Source organism: Magnolia sinica, chromosome 18 (assembly GCF_029962835.1).
Source record: "Magnolia sinica isolate HGM2019 chromosome 18, MsV1, whole genome shotgun sequence".
Lineage (NCBI taxonomy): Eukaryota > Viridiplantae > Streptophyta > Magnoliopsida > Magnoliales > Magnoliaceae > Magnolia > Magnolia sinica.
The window spans coordinates 15,108,839-15,129,326 of record NC_080590.1 but is presented as its reverse complement, the minus strand read 5'-3'; positions in this window follow the sequence as shown (position 1 = coordinate 15,129,326).

Genomic DNA, 20,488 nt, shown 5'->3' with positions numbered 1-20,488 from the left:
TATATAAGGTTGCTTCCACATCCAGTAAAAGATATCAACACCCAACAAGCCATTAACAGTTCTTCCTCATCACCGATCCTTGTGAAGGGACTGTTCACATGGTTAGGATCATCCTATTGATGTTTATCTTCTATCGTTGACTCTACCATCCACTACGTGAAAAATGAAAAAAAAGGACGGATTTAGAGACGGTTCTAGACTGTCTCTAAAATTGCTTGGTTTACACTTTAGAGACGGCTGTAAACTGTCTCTAAAATTTTAGACGGCCCCTGACCGTCCCTAATTTTGTCCTAAAAATTTGAACGTCCACAAATCATTTGAGACGGTCGTTGACTGTCTTATATGGGTCATCTGAGACGGTCATTAGCCGTCCGCATTAGAGACGGTCCTTGACCGTCTTATATGCAGTCATACGAGATGGTCATTAGCCGTCTCCATTAGAGACGGTCATTAGCCGTCTTTTAGTTCCAATCTGGGACTGTCAAAGACCGTCTCTATTAGAGACGGTCCTTAGCCGTCTTATAGCCCTGGCAAAGGCCATCTCTATTAGAGACGGTCAAGGACTGTCTCTATTAGAGACGGCCATAGACCATCTCTATTAGAGACTGTCAAGAACCGTCTCTAATACTCAATTATGCTACTCAATATAACCATGAAATAGTTAAGAAGCTTAGAAAAATAATTAACAATGTTTAAGAAAATTTTAAATTTTGAAAAAAAAAAAACCTGTTGATAATTTTGAAAAAAAAAAGATTTCGATAAAAAAATGATATTTTAAAAAAGAAAATTTAAAAAATTAAACAAAATTGTGAAAATTTTAACAAATTGATAAAAAAAAATATTTTTTAAAAAAGAAAAATAAATTTTGTATTTTGACAAGAAAAATTGAAAAGTTATATAATAAAAGTGAGATTAAAAAAATGATATTTTAAAAAAGAAAATTTAAGAAATTAAACAAAATTGTGAAAAAATTGACAAATTGTAAAATAAATATATTTTTTAAAAAAAAGAAAAGTAGATTTTTTATTTTGATAAGAAAATTTGAAAAGTAAGATAACAAAAGTGAGATTTCGATAAAAAAATGATATTTTGAAAAAGAAAATTTAAAAAATTAAACAAATTTGTGAAAAAATTGACAAATTGTAAAAAAATATATATTTTTAAAAAAAAGAAAACTAGATTTTGTATTTTGACAAGCAAAAAACAAAAGTGAGATTTTGATGATGTCTTGTATATCCTTGCCGCCCATACGTTTCTCCAACCCATTTTTTGGCCGGGTATAAAAAATTGTGTAGATTTAAATCTTAAGTGGACCACACCACTGGAAAGAATGATAATATAATACCTCACCATTAAAAATTATAAAGAGCCCATTGTAAGGTTTTAGTAATGTTTATTTGCAATCCAACTTATTGATAATGTAAAGAAGATCTAAATGAAGGTAAACCACAAAGATTAAATTGATCCAAAATTTTTGTGGCCTTTAAAAGGTTTTTAATGGTTATTCATCATATTATTTTGAGTAGTATGGTCCACCTAAGATTATTTAGTTCTTATGATTTAAACTCACATCCTAAAATATGATGGAAAAATATATGGACGGTGTCGATATACAGAAAATATATCAAGGTGGGCCTTACACAGTTAGAGTAACACCCATGAAGGGGTTACCTAAAATAGTGAATTGGTACTATAAGGTCGCCTCATGGGGACTTCCCATGAGGTTAATCTGTGTGCGCCCCACCATGATGTGTGTAGAACATCAACACCATGCATTTGATATGTCCCCTTTAAGTCCAAAAATCAGTCATATACGAAACTCAGGTGGGCCATAGCATCTAAAACTATGTGAAGACATCCCTAAAATATATATAAAGCATTTGGTGGGGCCCACATGAGTTTTGGATGTGTATGAAACTTGGTCTGACTCCTCATCAAGTGGGACACACATAATGAATGGGTTGGATCTGTGAACCACATCTAGGTGGGCCCAATAAATGATTATGAATGTTTTAAAGGGAGGGTAACCCTCTCAACTATAGTATGTGGTGTGGCCCACCCAAGTCATGGATTGACTTTATTTTTAAGCTCGTGGCCTACCATGGAATGGTGCATCTGATTGACGGGATAGATCCAAAGTTCAAGTGGACTCACATAGAAAAGAGTGGGATAGTGACACCCACTATTGAAACCTTCTTAGGGCACGCCGCGATGTTTATTTGAGATCCAATCTGTTTATAAGTTAATACAAACATAGACGCGGTTGAAACTTGGTCTGATATCCCTCATCCAAGTGGGACACACATAATGAGTGGGTTGGATATGTGAATCACATTCAAGCAGGCCCAATATATGATTATAAATGTTTTAAGGAAACCCTTCTCTACTACATTTAGGTGAGTTACTTATTACTTTTACTAGAGTAAACTTTGTGAGGTCCACTGTTATTTATTTATTTTATCCACTCCATTCATCCATGTTAACAGATAATTTGAGGTCTAAAGAACAAAAAGGAAGCATATCCAAAACTCAAGTGGACCACACCACAGGAAATAGCTAGTGTGATTGAACCTCTACCATTTAAAATTTCTTGGAGGCCATAGAAGTTTTGGATCAAGCTGATGTTTGTGTTTTCTATTCATTCATATATTTATGATATTATGAACAAACTTTAACCATTTTTGGACAATCTAATCAGTAGATTGAAGAGTAAATAACTTCGGATGTTTAAATCAAAATTCACTCAAATTGTTGATCAATCTTGTTTGCCCAATATCTCTCTCATATGTAGCATGATCGGGGCAAGTAACTATTCAATTTGATGGTTATCGGTAAAATAGAGTGAATGGACCGACATGTAAAATGGGTCAAATATTCGTCAAAATTGTGACCCAACTTATTGACCTCGTGAGAACTGTTATTTATTTATTTTATCCACTCTGTTAATCTATGTTAACGGATAATTTTAGGCGTGATCCAAAAAATGAAGAAAATTAAAATCTCAAGTGGACCACAACACAAGAAACTTTGATTGAACATCTACCATTGAAAATTTTTGGAGGCCAAAGAAGTTTTGGATCAAGTGATGTTTGTGCTTTCTCTTCATCCATGTCTTTGTGATCATATTAAGCTGGTTGGATGACAAATAAAAATTACTTTAGACCACTAGGAAGGTTTCAACAATGGAAATCACTATTCCATATTGTTTCCTATGTAATGGTCCAATTGAGCTTTGGATCTACTTCAATTTTGGGATCAACCCTAAAATAAGCATTAAAAAGGTAATATTTTATATATAATTAAAAGGTAATATTTAAATGATTTAAAATATTATATGAAAAAGAATATTGAAAAATTTAGAAATTTTTGTTTGAGAAAAATTTTTAGAACAAAATGATGCTTTCGAAGAAAAAAATCAAAATTTTGAAAATTTTGAGAAAAAATTAAAATATGAGAATTTTTTTGAGATTTTGAAAATAAAAATTCAAAATTTGTATTTTAATTTTTTTTTGAAATATTTTATAATAAAAATGATATTTTGTTAAAAGAGTAAAAAAATATACATTTTGAACTTTTTTTTAATTTTTAAATGGAAATTAAAATTTATCCGTGAAAAATAAAATTACTAAATTATTAGGGACATCTACTAATTGAACTTTTAATCAACTCTTTTTGGACAATTTAATTAGTTCAGATTGAAGAGTAAATAACTTTAGATCCAATCCATTCATTATGTGTGTCCCACTTGTATGAGGGGTTAGACTAAGTTTTAGCCGCATCCAAAACTCATCTGGGCCCCACCAAGTGTTTTTATATTTTTTAGAATATCTTCACATAGTTTTAGATGGTATGGCCCACATGATTTTCGTTTACGGATGATGGGGTCCACTTGAACTTTGAATCTACCTTATACTTTGGCTCAATCACAAGAAGTTTTTAATTAATGTTGGATATTCAATCACTATTGTTCTCATGCAGTGTGGACCACCTGAGATTTATATCCCTTTAATTTTTGAAATGCTCCAAGCACTAGTGTTTTCTCATCATGTGATCCATCCAAGATTTATTTCAGGATTGTTTTTTGGGATTGATGACAAAATGATGTATAGAAATGGATGGACGGTGTGGATGTATCAAATCGATCATGGTGGGGCCCATAGAGCTATACAAAGTCCAAAGCTGTATTTAACGTTTTTGGTTTCTGTTTTCACTATGAGTTCTGTATTTAATGTAAAATAGTGGTGACTTGTTTAAAATAATATTGGCTAAGATATAGAGTTATCCAGACCATCTAAATAATCAGTCTAGTTGTAAATGGTAAATATTTATACATTTTATTATATAATACAATTTAACCATCTAGAAACCGGTCCCATGCATGTACGACCGTTAATAGATTTTGTGATATTATTTAGTGGAAAACTCACACCATACGGATTTGAAAATATTATCTTATTTGAAAGAGGATTCCCAAATCCATCGGGCGCCTCTTTTCCCTCTATTCCTCTTTTCCCTGGTTCATCTTCCATCGGCAAATCCTCCATTGAGCGTCCTTCAAACGGCCCCTTAGATTTCCTCTCTCGAAATCAATCGGGCGCCTCTTTTCCCTCTATTTCTCTTTTCCCTACTTCATCTTCCATCAACAAATCCTCCATCGAGCGTCATTCAAATGGCCGCTTAGATTTCCTCTCTCTCTCTCTCTCTCTCTCTCATCCCTGGCTGCCCTCAGTCCTTCCAATCCTTCCACCAATCAGAGCAACGTGAAGGAGGGCCTGATCTTCGGGCTCTAGCACACGAATGGTCGGGCGCACCTGATGAATGGTCTGGCTTTACTCTTCCTACACAAAGAAGTGGTCTTTACTCTAATTATCTTTATTAATTTTTCCATTTTTCCTGTTATTCGTTAATTTCTTTTTATTTTTTAATTTTCTGATGATGATTTAGAACTACTGTTTGAACATTGATGATTTAGAACTACTGTCTGAGCTTCCATCTTCGTTTAGAGCGAAGTTGTGTTAATTTGTTGTTTTTAATGGAAATGGGTAATGCAAGCCACCAAGGTTAGATGTATGCAGGTATATGTATGCGGGTATTTGCCTCTTATCTTGCTGATAGCTGTATTCTCATCCTCAATCATCTATCTGCTGGCCACCAGTTGAAGGCTCAAGTTATCCTTATGTGGAGGATTTTTGGTTCATGGGCCACCATCCATATAGTGTTGTCGTTTGTATCATTGAACTAAGGGCCCAACTCAACAACCCAAAAAACTAAGAAAATTGTATTTCTCTTGGGATAAGGTGTGACTTGACCAAACTTGCCATGTGTCAGATTGGTTTTATGTTTGCATTGTGCTGCTCATTCATGTTGAGGTCTAGTTTAGTACACGTGTGCAAGATCTTGACCATTTGTGGGGATATCCCCTCCGATCGTGTTTCATGGCCTGAAAATCAAGATGGTCCAATCTTTAGGTGAGCTGAAAAGGTGTGATTAATGCTCTTTTAACAATTATCAATTAGTCTTGCCAACATCTCCAAAGTAGCATACACAGAGATTCCTTGCCTAAACGCACCTTTACAGGCATATATTTGATTTTGCTTTGCTGGAATATTTGATCAGTGCATAACATGGAGAGAGGAAGCAGTTATGTTTGATTAATTGTTCAATTTTCCCTTTCCCAGGCTCTTGTAAAGTTAGGCTATTGCCTTGTTTTTGCATGCCATGTTATATACTTTATATTTTAACCATGATCTATATATCACGTTACTATTTTCTCAAGATTTTCCAAATCCCTTCTCCACCAAATTACTCTGCTTGAAGATGTCTTCCTTGAAAAGCACAAGATTCCAAGTTCACAACAAGTTCTCAATAGATCAAAACATCTGATTTTTTTTTTCTATAAATGCAAATGAACTTTCTTGTACCAAATTATGCTTTCAGCTATGTTGGTTGGCTGGGTCCTTACTCATGCCTCAGTGGTAGACTCACAAGAGTCTCAACATGAGGTCGTGGGTTCGAGTACCCACTGTGGTGAAATCCCACTGTGGTGTAAGCACGTTGGTGTGTGTGGGGTGTGTGCATGTGTAAAAAAAAGGAAAAAAAAAGAAGCTATTTTGGTTGGCTTTACCAAGCATCATTCAAACTATAAATTATCTGTTACCTACTCGATGCCATGCTTCAGTCTTTTGCTTACTGCATATGGATATTCTAGGCACGGATTCGGGTTTTGGCCCTTATTGCAAAGCTCTTCTCAATTTCTAGCTCTGTGGCATCAGCAATTTATCACTCTAATCTCCTTGGGTTGTTGGAAGCAGAATTTAATGACACAATGATATGCTTATGACTTTGAGTGCTTTGGAGCTCTTGTATGAGGTAATGAGTTAAAGATTCGGTTTGTTTACTTCTTTTTTTCCAGCACATACTATTGACATGATTGTCTACTAAACTCATTTTGTTACCATTACTGGTTATTATGGACAACAAATTGACAATACTATTATTGTCATTTATTATTAATATAGATATTGCAACTCCTGCTATCTTTATTATTGAGCTAAGACGATGATTTACATGTCCTTTTTTTTTGTCTAGTTGTCAATGCTATGCAGCTTGATTGCTGATGATTTCAAAATCAGTAGAGATGTATCTTATGCTTTATATTTGACCAACTTCCCCTTAGGTTCAAATTCATGTGCATGATTGTAGTTATGGTCTTAGGTGTTGACCATTGACTTCAAAATTGTTTTATTTGCAGTCTTGAAAAAGTTCTGTTTCTGGAGTAGGTTTCTTTCTCAACATTTTAACTCATCTCCTCCAATTTGGGAGGACGTTCTGTTTCTGGTGTTGCTCTCCAGTTCACATGTATATTTCTTTGTGGAAAGGATGGAAGCGTCCTTATCCTGAAGAATTCTTGCTGTTTTGGTTGTTGTTGTCTTTTGTCATATTTCTAATATCTATAACTTAATAATCTTTGATTGTATAGTAGGACATCTTGTTGGTGGAGTGTTTTTATAATTGTGCTTGTTATTGATAGAGTTGAAAATGGTTCCTTTTATTGTCTGATTCTGTCGTTTTCATGATAATCATTTGTCTAGATATATGATCATTTATGTAGATATAAATTGATCGTTTGTGTTTGAAGTTCTTGACAAATGGTACCTGGTGACAGCCTTTGTTGATGGATGGCTGAAAATGTTCTTGTCCCTTGAGCTTGATCTTGATAGATTTGCATTCATTAAAAGGATTCGAGTTACGTAACTTGAATTTATTTCTAAGGATTCTCTTGGCTGCAGACGTTCCATTAAGTTGAAATAAGCAGATCTACTGTCTTAAGCTTTTCTTTTTAACGATCATGGTGTGACCCTCTGGTTTGCTTGTCTTTATTATTCATTTGAATGTAGATATGGTGTCATTCTAAAAAAACAGACAGGCATTCCTACTATATGTATGTTTCCTGTCTCCATTTTCTAAAATTAGTCTCAAAAGGAATCGTACTAGACATGATTCCTACAACCTGTTATGGAATGTTGCTTGTGTGAAATTTTTAAAAGAATCATAGTATATGTATGATTCATATGTTCTCTTTGCTAATGTAAACAGAGAATTACAGTCCATGGCTGTTGTGGAGACCTTAATTTTGATATATATATATATATATATATATATATATATATATATATATATATATATATATATAGGTCTGAAAAGGGGAATTACATGGAATGTCTTGCTTATTTTAAAAGAATCTAATTATATGTATGATTCTACATTTCGTAAAACTAGTCGTAAGATCGTTCTCTTTGCTATGTAAACAGAGGATTATAGAGATTGTTGGCATTGTTCTTTCATTTGACCCGAAGCCTATCCAGGTAAATTTATTTTTGGATGCCACCTATCTTCTTCCTCTTTTTTTCATTGTTTTACAACATCTTGTGGTTCTCTTTGTATTTTGATTCCAATACTTTCTTATGGGTATTCCTTCCACTTCATTTAATCCAAGACATGTTCTAAATACCAATGTCTGGAAAACGCATATTCATTTTTCATTTTGCTTACTGTGATTTGTGCAGGGAGTTGCTAACCGTGGTGCTTCCATCCGAGTCGGTCGAGACACAGAAAAAGTTGGCAAAGGTGAGGGTTCTTTTAAGCTTTAATCATCATCTCCTTTACTGTTTTCCAAATTCCGCAATTTGGGTATGTTTTCCAAATTCCGCCATTTTGGATGGTTGATTAGTTTCTCTTGAACTGTTTTTTCTATTTCTTAATTGTATAATCTTTACCATCCCATATCAGCTGTTGGATGGCTGATCAGTTTCTCTTGAACACTAAAAGTATGTGAGATATCAAAGCCTTTCTATAACTCAATACGATACACATTATCATCGACTTTTTTCAACACCCAACAAAGGCCAACTTTCTTTGGGTTCAACTTATTACAAGTGCCGGTTGAAAATCATTTTTCACGCAAGTCCACCATAACCAAATTGCTTTTAGCAAACACCGTGGAACACCTATGTATGTTGGCATCCTCTTTATATTTTTTATATCATTTTAGTACTCAGCTTGTTATAGACATTGTTAATTTCTTCTTCCATTGCACCCGATTGGACATCAGATGAATGCTTCTAACCATGCATATTTGAGCATTTTACTACCATTGTAATAGCTCACTTTGTAGAACTCGACATTTCAAATAGAAATAAGTCAGTACTTTATAACTTGTCATTACTCATCAAAGTTACCAGTTATACATTTTGTATCATAAACAAGTGCATCACATTACATCTTCATCTTATTTTCTGTAGTATAGACTGAAAGATTTGTGTAAAGTTTTTCTAACTAAGTAGTTGACTTATTTTATTCGAACCTGCAATATCTTCTCAAGGAGCCAAGTGTATGGACTGATGTGCTCCAAGAAGCTGAAAAGAATGTGCTCGAATTGACAAAAGCTATGGTATGGCTAGACGCTTGCTTTTATGGCTAATGAAGATAAATGGTGTAATTTATTTTATATTTTCAGTTTCTTTACTAATTCCATTCAATCATGACCCGGATGTGCGTCGGAGCTATCCGGACGTTGAGCGGGGGTCCCTGGAAGGTGGGAACCGCTGTTATGACCATGATGAAGCTTTCCATTTCCTATGGACAGCATTGGAGGGGCTTTTCGATCAAATACATGCCGTGTTTATGTATTTGATCGAAATTAATGGAGCAGACCCGGATGTGCGTCGGAGCTATTCGGAAGAGCGGGATTCCCTGGAAAGAGGGAAGCTGTCCATTTTTTATGGACAGCATTGGAAGGGCTTGTCCATTTGCGCTGGATGACTGTATTTATATTTGTATTTGCAGGGACCATACCCTTAACCTAAACCAAAACCTATGACCTAAAACCTTAACCTATAACCTAAACCTCAACCTTAACCTAAACCTAAACCTAAAACCTAAAACCTAAACCTAAACCTAAAACTTAAATGTATTTTCAAATCCTTAAACCTAAACCTACACTTAATCCTAATCTTAATTCCCTAACCTAAACCTATACCTAAACTTGAAAACCCAAACATAAACCCAATCCCGAACCCGAACCTAAACCTTAACCTTAACTTATTTTCAATTCCCTAAACCTATATCTTATAACCTAAACCTAAACCTAAACCTAAACCTTAACCTATACCTATAACCTTAACCTAAACCTAAACCTTAACCTAAACCTATAACCTTAACCTAAAACCTAAACCTATAACCTAAACCTAAATCAAAACATATAACTAAAACCAAAACCTATATCTTAAACCCGAACGCATTCTCAAATCCTATAACCCATAATTTAAACCTAAACCTAAACCTAAACCTATAACCTATAACCTAAACCAAAACCTATAACCTAAACTAAAGCCAAAACCTATAGCCTAAACCCGAACCCATTCTCAAATCCAAAAACCTATAACCTAAACCGTTAACTTATAACCTAAATCAAAAGCTATAACCTAAACCTAACCTTTCCCTAAACCTATAACCTAAACTCAATTCCCTAAACCTAAACCAAGACCTAAACCTATACCTATAGCCTAAACTCATATCCCTAAACCTTAACCTATAACCTAACCTAAACCTATACTTATAACCTAAAACTATTCCCAAATCCCAACACCTATAACCTAAACCTAAGCTTTCCCTAAACCTATAAGCTAAACTCAATTCCCTAAAGCTAAACCTACACCTAATCCTAATCTCAACTCCCTAACCTAAACCTAAATATAAACTTGAAAACTCAAACTTAAACCCAATCTCGAACCTGAACCCGATTTCCTAAACCTAAACCATAACCCATTCTCAAATCCAAAAACCTATAACCTAAACCTAAACCAAAACCTGAACTTATAACCTAAACCCGAACCCATTCTCAAATCCCAAAACCTATAACCTAAACCCGAACCCATTCTCAAATCCCAAAACCTATAAACTAAACATAAACCTTAACCTAAACCTATAACCTATAATATAAATCAAAACCTAAACCTAAACCTAAAACTTAAACCTATAACCTATAACCTAAATCAAAACCTATTACCTTTCCCTAAACCTTAACCTAAACCTATAACCTATAACCTAAACCTAAAACCTAATGTATTCTCAAATCCCTAAACCTACACCTACACCTAATCCTAATCTAAACTCCCTAACCTAAACCTAAACCTAAACTTGATAACCCAAACCTAAACCCGATTCTGAACCTGAACCTGTAACCTATAGCCTTAACCTAAACCTAAAACCTAAATGTATTCTCAAATCCCTAAACCTAAACCTACACCTAATCCTAATCTCAACTCCCTAACCTAAACCTAAACCTAAACTTGAAAACCAAAACCTAAACCCGATCCCGAACCCGATTTCCTAAACCTAAACCTTAACCTATTCTCAATTCCCTAAACCTATAGCTTATAACCTAAACCTTAACCTAAACCTTAACCTAAACCTATAACCTATAACATAAACCTAAACCTAAACCTAAACCCGTAACCTATAACCTAAACCTAAACCCAAAACCTAAATATATTCTCAAATCCTTAAACCTAAATCTAAACCTTAACCTAAACCTTAACCTAAACCTATAACCTATAGCCTTAACCTAAACTTGTAACCTATAACTTAAATATAAACCTAAAACCTAAATGTATTCTCAAATCCCTAAACCTAAACTTACACCTAATCCTAATCCCAACTCCTTAACCTAAACCTAAACCTAAACTTGAAAACCAAAACCTAAACCCGATCCCGAATCCGAACCCGATTTCTTAAACCTAAACCTTAACCTATTCTCAATTCCCTAAACCTATAGCTTATAACCTAAACTTTAACCTAAACCTAAACCTTAACCTAAACCTATAGCCTACAGTATAAACCTAAATCTAAACCTAAACCTAAACCTAAACCTAAACGTAAAACCTAAATGTATTATCAAATCCTTAAACCTAAACCTAAACCTTAACCTAAACCTATAACCTATAGCCTTAACTTAAACATGTAACCTATAACATAAACCTAAGCCTAAAACCTAAATGTATTCTCAAATTCCTAAACATAAACCTATACCTAATCCTAATATCAACTACCTAACCTAAACCTAAACCTAAACTTGAAAATCCAAACCTAAATCCGATCCCGAACCCGAACCCGCTTTCTTAAACCTAAACTTTAACCTATTCTCAATTCCCTAAACTTATTGCTTATAACCTAAACCGAAACCTAAACCTATACCTTAACCTAAACCTAAACTTATAACCTATAACCTATAACCTTAACCTAAACCTAAAACCTAAATGTATTCTCAAATCCCTAAACCTAAACCTAAACCTACACCTAATCCTAATCTCAACTCCCTAGCCTAAATCTAAACCTAAACTTAAAAACTCAAACCTAAACCCGATCTCGAACCCGAACCCGATTTCCTAAACCTAAACCTTAACCTATTCTCAATTCCCTAAACCTGTAGCTTATAACCTAAATCGAAACCTAAACCTATACCTAAACTTAAACTTAAACCTATAACCTATAACCTAAACCTAAACCTAAACCTAAACCTAAAACCTAAATGTATTCTCAAATCCCTAAACCTAAACCTAAACCTACACTTAATCCTAATCTCAACTCGCTAACCTAAATCTAAACCTAAACTTGAAAACGAAAACCTAAACCCAATCCCGAACCCGAACCCGAACCCGATTTCCTAAACCTAAACCTTAACCTATTCTCAATTCCTTAAACCTATTGCTTATAACCTAAACCTATACCTTAACCTAAACCTATAACCTATAACCTAAACATAAACCTAAAACCTAAATGTATTCTCAAATCCCTAAACCTAAACCTACACCTAATCCTAATCTCAACTCCCTAACCTAAACCTAAACCTAAACTTGAAAACTCTAACCTAAACTCGATCCCGAACTCGAACCCGATTTCCTCAACCTAAACCTTAACCTATTCTCAATTCCCTAAACCTATTGCTTATAACCTAAACCGAAACCTAAACCTATACCTTAACCTAAACCTATAACCTATAACCTAAACATAAACCTATAACCTAAATATTTTTTCAAATCCCGAAACCTAAACCTACACCTAATCCTAATCTCAACTCCCTCAACTCCTTAACCTAAACCTAAACCTAAACTTGAAAACCCGAACCCGAACCCGATTTCCTAAACCTAAACCTTAACCTATTCTCAATTCCCTAAACCTATAGCTTATAACCTAAACCTTAACCTAAACCTATAACCTATAACATAAACCTAAACCTAAACCTAAACCCGTAACCTATAACCTAAACCTAAACCCAAAACCTAAATATATTCTCAAATCCTTAAACCTAAATCTAAACCTTAACTTAAACCTTAAACCCTAAACCTAAATTAACCTAAACACTTAACCCTTAAACCTTAAACCTAAACCTTAAATTAAAACCAAAACCTAAACATCCCTAATCCCAAACCTTAAACCTTAAACCTTAACCTAATTCTCAATTCCCTAAACCTAAACCTTAAACCTAAACTTAAAACCAAAACCTAAACCCAACCAAACCAACCCATTTTTAAACCTAAACCTTAAACCTAAACCTAAACCCTAAAACCTAAATGTTTAATCCAAACCTTAAACCTAAACCTAAACCTTAACCTAAACCTATCCATTATGTATTTTAAAATTCCTAAACCTAAACCTAAACCTAAAACCTAAATGTATTCTCAAATCCCTTAAACCTAAACCTAAACCTTAACCTAAACCTAATTAACCCTATAAACCTAAACCTTAAACTTAAAAATTAAACCTAAACCCCTAAACCCAAGCCTAAAACCTAAATTTATTCTCAAATTCCCTAAACCTCCTAAACCTAAACAAACCTAAAATCCTAAACTTAAACTTACCTTAACCTAAACTAAACCTAAACCTTAAAAACCTAAAACCTTATAGATCTCAAACCCAAACCCAAACCTAAACCTAAAACCTTTAACCCTAATTCTCCAAATTCCCTAAACCCGTAAAAGCCCTTTTAAATAAACCTTAAATTCTTTATAAAACCTATCCTTAAACTTAAACTTAAACTTAAACCTGTAACTTATAACCTAAACCTAAACCTAAAACCTAAATGTATTCTCAAATCACTAAACTTAAACCTACACCTAATCCTAATCTCAACTCCCTAACCTAAATCTAAACCAAAACTTGAAAACCAAAACCTAAACCCTATACCGAACCCGAACCCGAACCCGATTTCCTAAACCTAAACCTTAACCTATTCTCAATTCTTTAAACCTATAGCTTATAACCAAAACCTAAGCCTAAACCTAAACCTTAACCTAAACCTATAACCTATAACCTAAACATAAACCTATAACCTAAATATTTTTTCAAATCCCGAAACCTAAACCTACACCTAATCCTAATCTCAACTCTCTAACCTAAACCTAAACCTAAACTTGAAAACTCAAACCTAAACCCAAACCCGAACCCGAACCCGAACCCGATTTCCTAAACCTAAACCTTAACCTATTCTCAATTCCCTAAACCTATAGCTTATAACCTAAACCTTAACCTAAACCTATAACCTATAACATAAACCTAAACCTAAACCTAAACCCGTAACCTATAACCTAAACCTAAACCCAAAACCTAAATATATTCTCAAATCCTTAAACCTAAATCTAAACCTTAACTTAAACCTTAACCTATAACCTATAGCCTTAACCTAAACCTGTAACCTATAACTTAAATATAAACCTAAAACCTAAATGTATTCTTAAATCCCTAAACCTAAACTTACACCTAATCCTAATCTCAACTCCTTAACCTAAACCTAAACCTAAACTTGAAAACCAAAACCTAAACCCGATCCCGAATCCGAACCCGATTTCTTAAACCTAAACCTTAACCTATTCTCAATTCCCTAAACCTATAGCTTATAACCTAAACTTAAACCTAAACCTAAACCTTAACCTAAACCTATAGCCTATAGTATAAACCTAAATCTAAACCTAAACCTAAACCTAAAACCTAAATGTATTCTCAAATCCTTAAACCTAAACCTAAACCTTAACCTAAACCTATAACCTATAGCCTTAACTTAAACATGTAACCTATAACCTAAACCTAAGCCTAAAACCTAAATGTATTCTCAAATTCCAAAACATAAACCTATACCTAATCCTAATATCAACTCCCTAACCTAAACCTAAACCTAAACTTGAAAATCCAAACCTAAATCCGATCCCGAACCCGAACCCGCTTTCTTAAACCTAAACCTTAACCTATTCTCAATTCCCTAAACCTATACCTATACCTAAACCTAAACCTAAACCTATAACCTATAACCTAAACATAAACCTAAAACCTAAATGTATTCTCAAATCCCTAAACCTAAACCTACACCTAATCCTAATCTAAACTTTCTAACCTAAACCTAAACCTAAACTTGATAACCCAAACCTAAACCCGATCCCGAACCCGAACCCGATTTCCTAAACCTAAACCGTAACCTATTCTCAATTCCCTAAACCTATTGCTTATAACCTAAACCGAAACCTAAACCTATACCTATACCTAAACCTAAACCTATAACCTATAACCTAAACATAAACCTAAAACCTAAATGTATTTTCAAATCCTTAAACCCAAACCTACACCTAATCCTAATCTCAACTCCCTAACCTAAACCTAAACCTAAACTTGAAAACTCAAACCTAAACCCGATCCCGAACCCAAACCCGATTTCCTAAACCTAAACATTAATGTATTCTCAAATCCCTAAACCTAAACTTACACCTAATCCTAATCTCAACTCCCTAACCTAAACCTAAACTTGAACTTCAAAATTCAAACCTAAACCCGATCCCGAACCCGAACCCGAACCCGATTTCCTAAACCTAAACCTTAACCTATTCTCAATTCCCTAAACTTATTGCTTATAACCTAAACCGAAACCTAAACCTATACCTTAACCTAAACCTAAACTTATAACCTATAACCTATAACCTTAACCTAAACCTAAAACCTAAATGTATTCTCAAATCCCTAAACCTAAACCTAAACCTACACCTAATCCTAATCTCAACTCCCTAGCCTAAATCTAAACCTAAACTTAAAAACTCAAACCTAAACCCGATCCCGAACCCGAACCCGATTTCCTAAGCCTAAACCTTAACCTATTCTCAATTCCCTAAACCTGTAGCTTATAACCTAAATCGAAACCTAAACCTATACCTTAACTTAAACTTAAACCTATAACCTATAACCTATAACCTAAACCTAAACCTAAAACCTAAATGTATTCTCAAATCCCTAAACCTAAACCTAAACCTACACTTAATCCTAATCTCAACTCGCTAACCTAAATCTAAACCTAAACTTGAAAACCAAAACCTAAACCCGATCCCGAACCCGAACCCGAACCCGATTTCCTAAACCTAAACCTTAACCTATTCTCAATTCCTTAAACCTATTGCTTATAACCTAAACCTATACCTTAACCTAAACCTATAACCTATAACCTAAACATAAACCTAAAACCTAAATGTATTCTCAAATCCCTAAACCTAAACCTACACCTAATCCTAATCTCAACTCCCTAACCTAAACCTAAACCTAAACTTGAAAACTCAAACCTAAACCTGATCCCGATCCCGAACCCGAACTCGATTTCCTAAACCTAAACCTTACCCTATTCTCAAATCCCTAAACCTAAACCTACTCCTAATCCTAATCTCAACTCCCTTACCTAAACCTAAACCTAAACTTGAAAACCAAAACCTAAACCCGATCCTGAACCCGAACCCGATTTCCTAAACCTAAACCTTAACCTATTCTCAATTTCCTAAACCTATAGCTTATAACCTAAACCTAAACCTAAACCTAAACCTAAACCTAAACCTAAAACCTAAATGTATTCTTGAATCCCTAAACCTAAACCTACACCTAATCCTAATCTCAACTCCCTAACCTAAACCTAAACCTAAACTTGAAAACTCAAACCTAAACCCGATCTCGAACCTGAACCCGATTTTCTAAGCCTAAACCTTAACCTATTCTCAATTCCCTAAACCTTTATCTTGTAACCTAAACCTAAGCCTAAAGCTATAGCTAAACCTGTAACCTATAACTTAAACCTAAACCTAAAACCTATTGCTTATAAGCTAAACCTAAACCTAAACCTAAACCTAGACCTTAACCTAAACCTAAATGTATTCTCAAATCCCTAAACCTAAACCTACACTTAATCCTAATCTCAACTCCCCATTCCAAACCTAAACCCGATCCCGAACCCGAACCCGATTTTCTAAACCTAAACGTTAACCTATAACCTAACATAAACCTAAACCTATTACCTGCACTTATAACCTAAACCTAAACCTAAAATCGAAATGTATTTTCAAATCCTTGAACCTAAACCTACACCTAATCCTAATCTCAACTCCCTAACCTAAACTTGATAACCCAAACCTAAACCCGATCCCGAACTCGGACCCGATTTCCTAAACCTAAACCTTAACCTTAACCTATTCTCAATTCCCTAAAGCTATAACCTATATACTATAACCTATAACTAAAACCTAAACCTTAACCTAAACCTAACCTAAACCTATAACCTAAGCCTAAACCTATAACCTAAGCCTAAACCAAAACCTATAACCTAAACCTTAACCTATAACCTATACCTATAACCTAAACTTATAACCTATAACCTAAAACCTAATCCTAAACCTAAACGTAAAACCTAACACCTAAAACCTAAAACCTAAACCTAAACCTATTTTAATGATTGGTTCTATTTTTAAAAAGTGCTCACTTTTTTGAAAGAAGTTTATGCAATTCTTCATGATTCTAAATTATAATGTTTTGTTGGTTTAATTTTTTTTCATATGAAAGACACAAAAAGAAAATTGTTGTTGATTTTTTTCTTTTTTTATTTATGATGTTAAACTTATATGTATTTATGTGTGGATGAATGTAATGTGGATAAGATTGCTTGTGTTTGGATGGATGTAGTTTATGTTTGGATGAATGTAGTTTATGTTGGATTTACGTAGTTTGGGTTTAGATGGATGTAGTTTATGTTTGGATGAATGTAGTTTATGTTGGATTTACGTAGTTCAGGTTTAGATGGATGTGAATGTGAATATGATGAAATATATTATATAACAGGTGTATATCAGGAAGAATATGATGATGTAACAGGTGTATAATGACCCTCTTATAAGGGACGGCTCATGACAGTCCTTTTTAAGGACGGTTCATGACCGTCCTTTTAAAGGACGGTCTGTGGCCGTCCTTTGAAGGCCCATAAGAGACGGACCATGACAGTCCTTTTTAAGGACGGTCATGGACCGTCCTTAAAAAGGACGGTCTATGGCCGTCCTTTAAAGGCTCATCAGAGACGGTTTACGACAGTCTTTTTTAAGGACGGTCCATGACCGTCCTTTAAAGGCTCATAAGAGACTGTCCGAGACCGTCCTTTTTTTCGTCAATAAAAATGACGGTTTTCAACCGTCCTTTAAGTAATACGACACGTCAAAATTTGACGGCCCTTGCGACGGTCCATGACCATCCTTTTTGGTCATTTGAGACGGTTTTGGACCGTCCTTTTTTTGCAGTTTTGGCGTAGTGATCTACAGTGGGGTGTCAATAATGTCACAATATTTTCTACTTAACCGTCAAATAAAGTCCATCCACGGCAGGATCTATGAAATCTACGGTTTGGATAACCAATTCATGTGCCCACATGCATGTTGTCCTATGTCAGCAAACATCAGTAACCTGCCCGGCTGCTGATGACCAGGACCTATTATTCCTCTTTCATTGTTAAGTAAAATTTCTTGACAGGCCCTCCCGATATATAGCTTTTACTAGATATATAGTCTTTACTAGATTTGGCAATACAACCATTGCAAGATTCTACTGCCATTGTGTCACGCAAATGAATACAACAGGGCCAGTTATCAAGAAATGCTCACGTCGAATCTGTTGGACAATAAGTTATGACTGTTTATGGGTTTGGATTGGGAATGCATTAGAATCTAAATCACAATTAAATTAGAATCACGGTGATTCCTAATCTTTAACCTGCTGGATAATAAGTTATGACCATTTAGGGGATTGGATTGAGAATGCATTGGAATCTAAATTTAATTTTAAATTAGAATCAAGGTGATTTCTAATTTTTAATTGTGTTTAGTTGAAATGAACTGGAATCTAAATATTTCATTTGGGAGCTTGTATTTGAAATGCATTGGAATTCTTCAATATATTTATAGACCTAAATTTGATTAATTAAATTAGCTTTCATTCTTTGGTATATTCATAGACCCGGATTTGATTAATTAAATTAGCTATGTATCATATTCTAAATTAATATATATGCGTGTGTGAGATATTTGGTAGAATGATTGTAATAGGCCTATTGAAATATATACTTTGGCCATAAATAAGAAAATTTCAAACTTTGATAAGGTCACAAACAAGTAATTTATTGGTGATTTTTAACCGTCCATTTAGAAGTCCAACATTTGAATGGTTCAGATCATTCTATTGATGTGATTTTGGCGATGTAGATGGTATTTTTTTTATTTTTAATTTTTTTAATCGATGCATAGGGTAATTAGTTTGTTTTGGGATATCATTAATATGTCACGTGCACAATGGATCAGTAACCTAGCAACATTATTGCTACACATGCGACTCTTCAACCTTTAAAAAGAAGTTAAGAAAGGCATTTCAATTGAATTACATCGAATATAAATATTTTGCTAAGATTTCAAAACATACCACAATAATGTATTTGAATTACCTTCAATTTCATAATTTACCTCCAAATTTAGAGTTGTTAAACACAAAAAGTAACTATTTGGATTTGAAATACACCCATTTACCTACAAATTAATCCAATGTGCCAAATGACCCCAATGTCCACTACAAATAACGTTAACAATGTTGCGTCCAGGCAATATCTAACCTATCTACCTTGTGGAAAAATCAATTCCATCCACACATCAAGTCTGGAAAATCAAGCACATCTGATGTAAAGGCAATCCGGCCGATGATGGAATTTTTATCCACTATTCAACCGACCCTCTCCTTTTCACGGATCTATTCCCCCTCTCTCTTATTATCAGATCTTTTACCTTTAGTTACACTTGAAAATTACCATTTACCATAGTCAAACATGCAAAGGAAGCAGCTATCTATCTATCTATCATACTACCGTCTACCGTTCCTAGCTTTCTATGGGTGAAGTGTTGGTTTCTCTCTCTGGTTGGTAACTCTACGGCACATGGTTTATGGAACAGCTAACACACTCAAGCATTGTGGGACCCACCGTGTTGTACATGTGACATCCAATCCATGCCTCATCTATGCCTTCCATTCTTCACCGTACGTCCTAAAATTGGTCCCTATCCATAGCTCAGATGAGCCATAGCACGGGAAACAACTTAAAATCACACTTAGAACTTCTAGTTACAGATGATTTCACCAACATGAGTTTTACATCGGTCTGATGGCTGGACTTTTTCTTTTTTTTTTTTTCATTTTTCATCCTGGCGATGCTCACCCAATGAACGGCTTGGATGAAATACTATGTTGGGTTCCACTCACACAAATATGATTGGTGTTCCCTTCCAATTATTTCCTCTAGTGTGGCCCACTTGAGTTGTGACTCGGACTGAAATTTTTTTTACACAAAATGAATATCAAAGGACGCACGTGATCGACGGAGTGGATCTGAAGCATACAACACGGCAGGCCCACGGTGCTCTAGCGTTTTACTTTTTGCTTACAACTGGTGTTGCAGAGGATTCTGGTCTTTCTTCTTCTTCTTCTTTTTTTTCCTGGTCCATTCCTGGGGGAAGTGAAATGAGAACTCGGGTTTTGAATTCAAAGGATACAGTGTCCACTGTACCGCAGATACTGTACGGGGTGGGTTTTAAACCCCGGACTTCATCTTAGA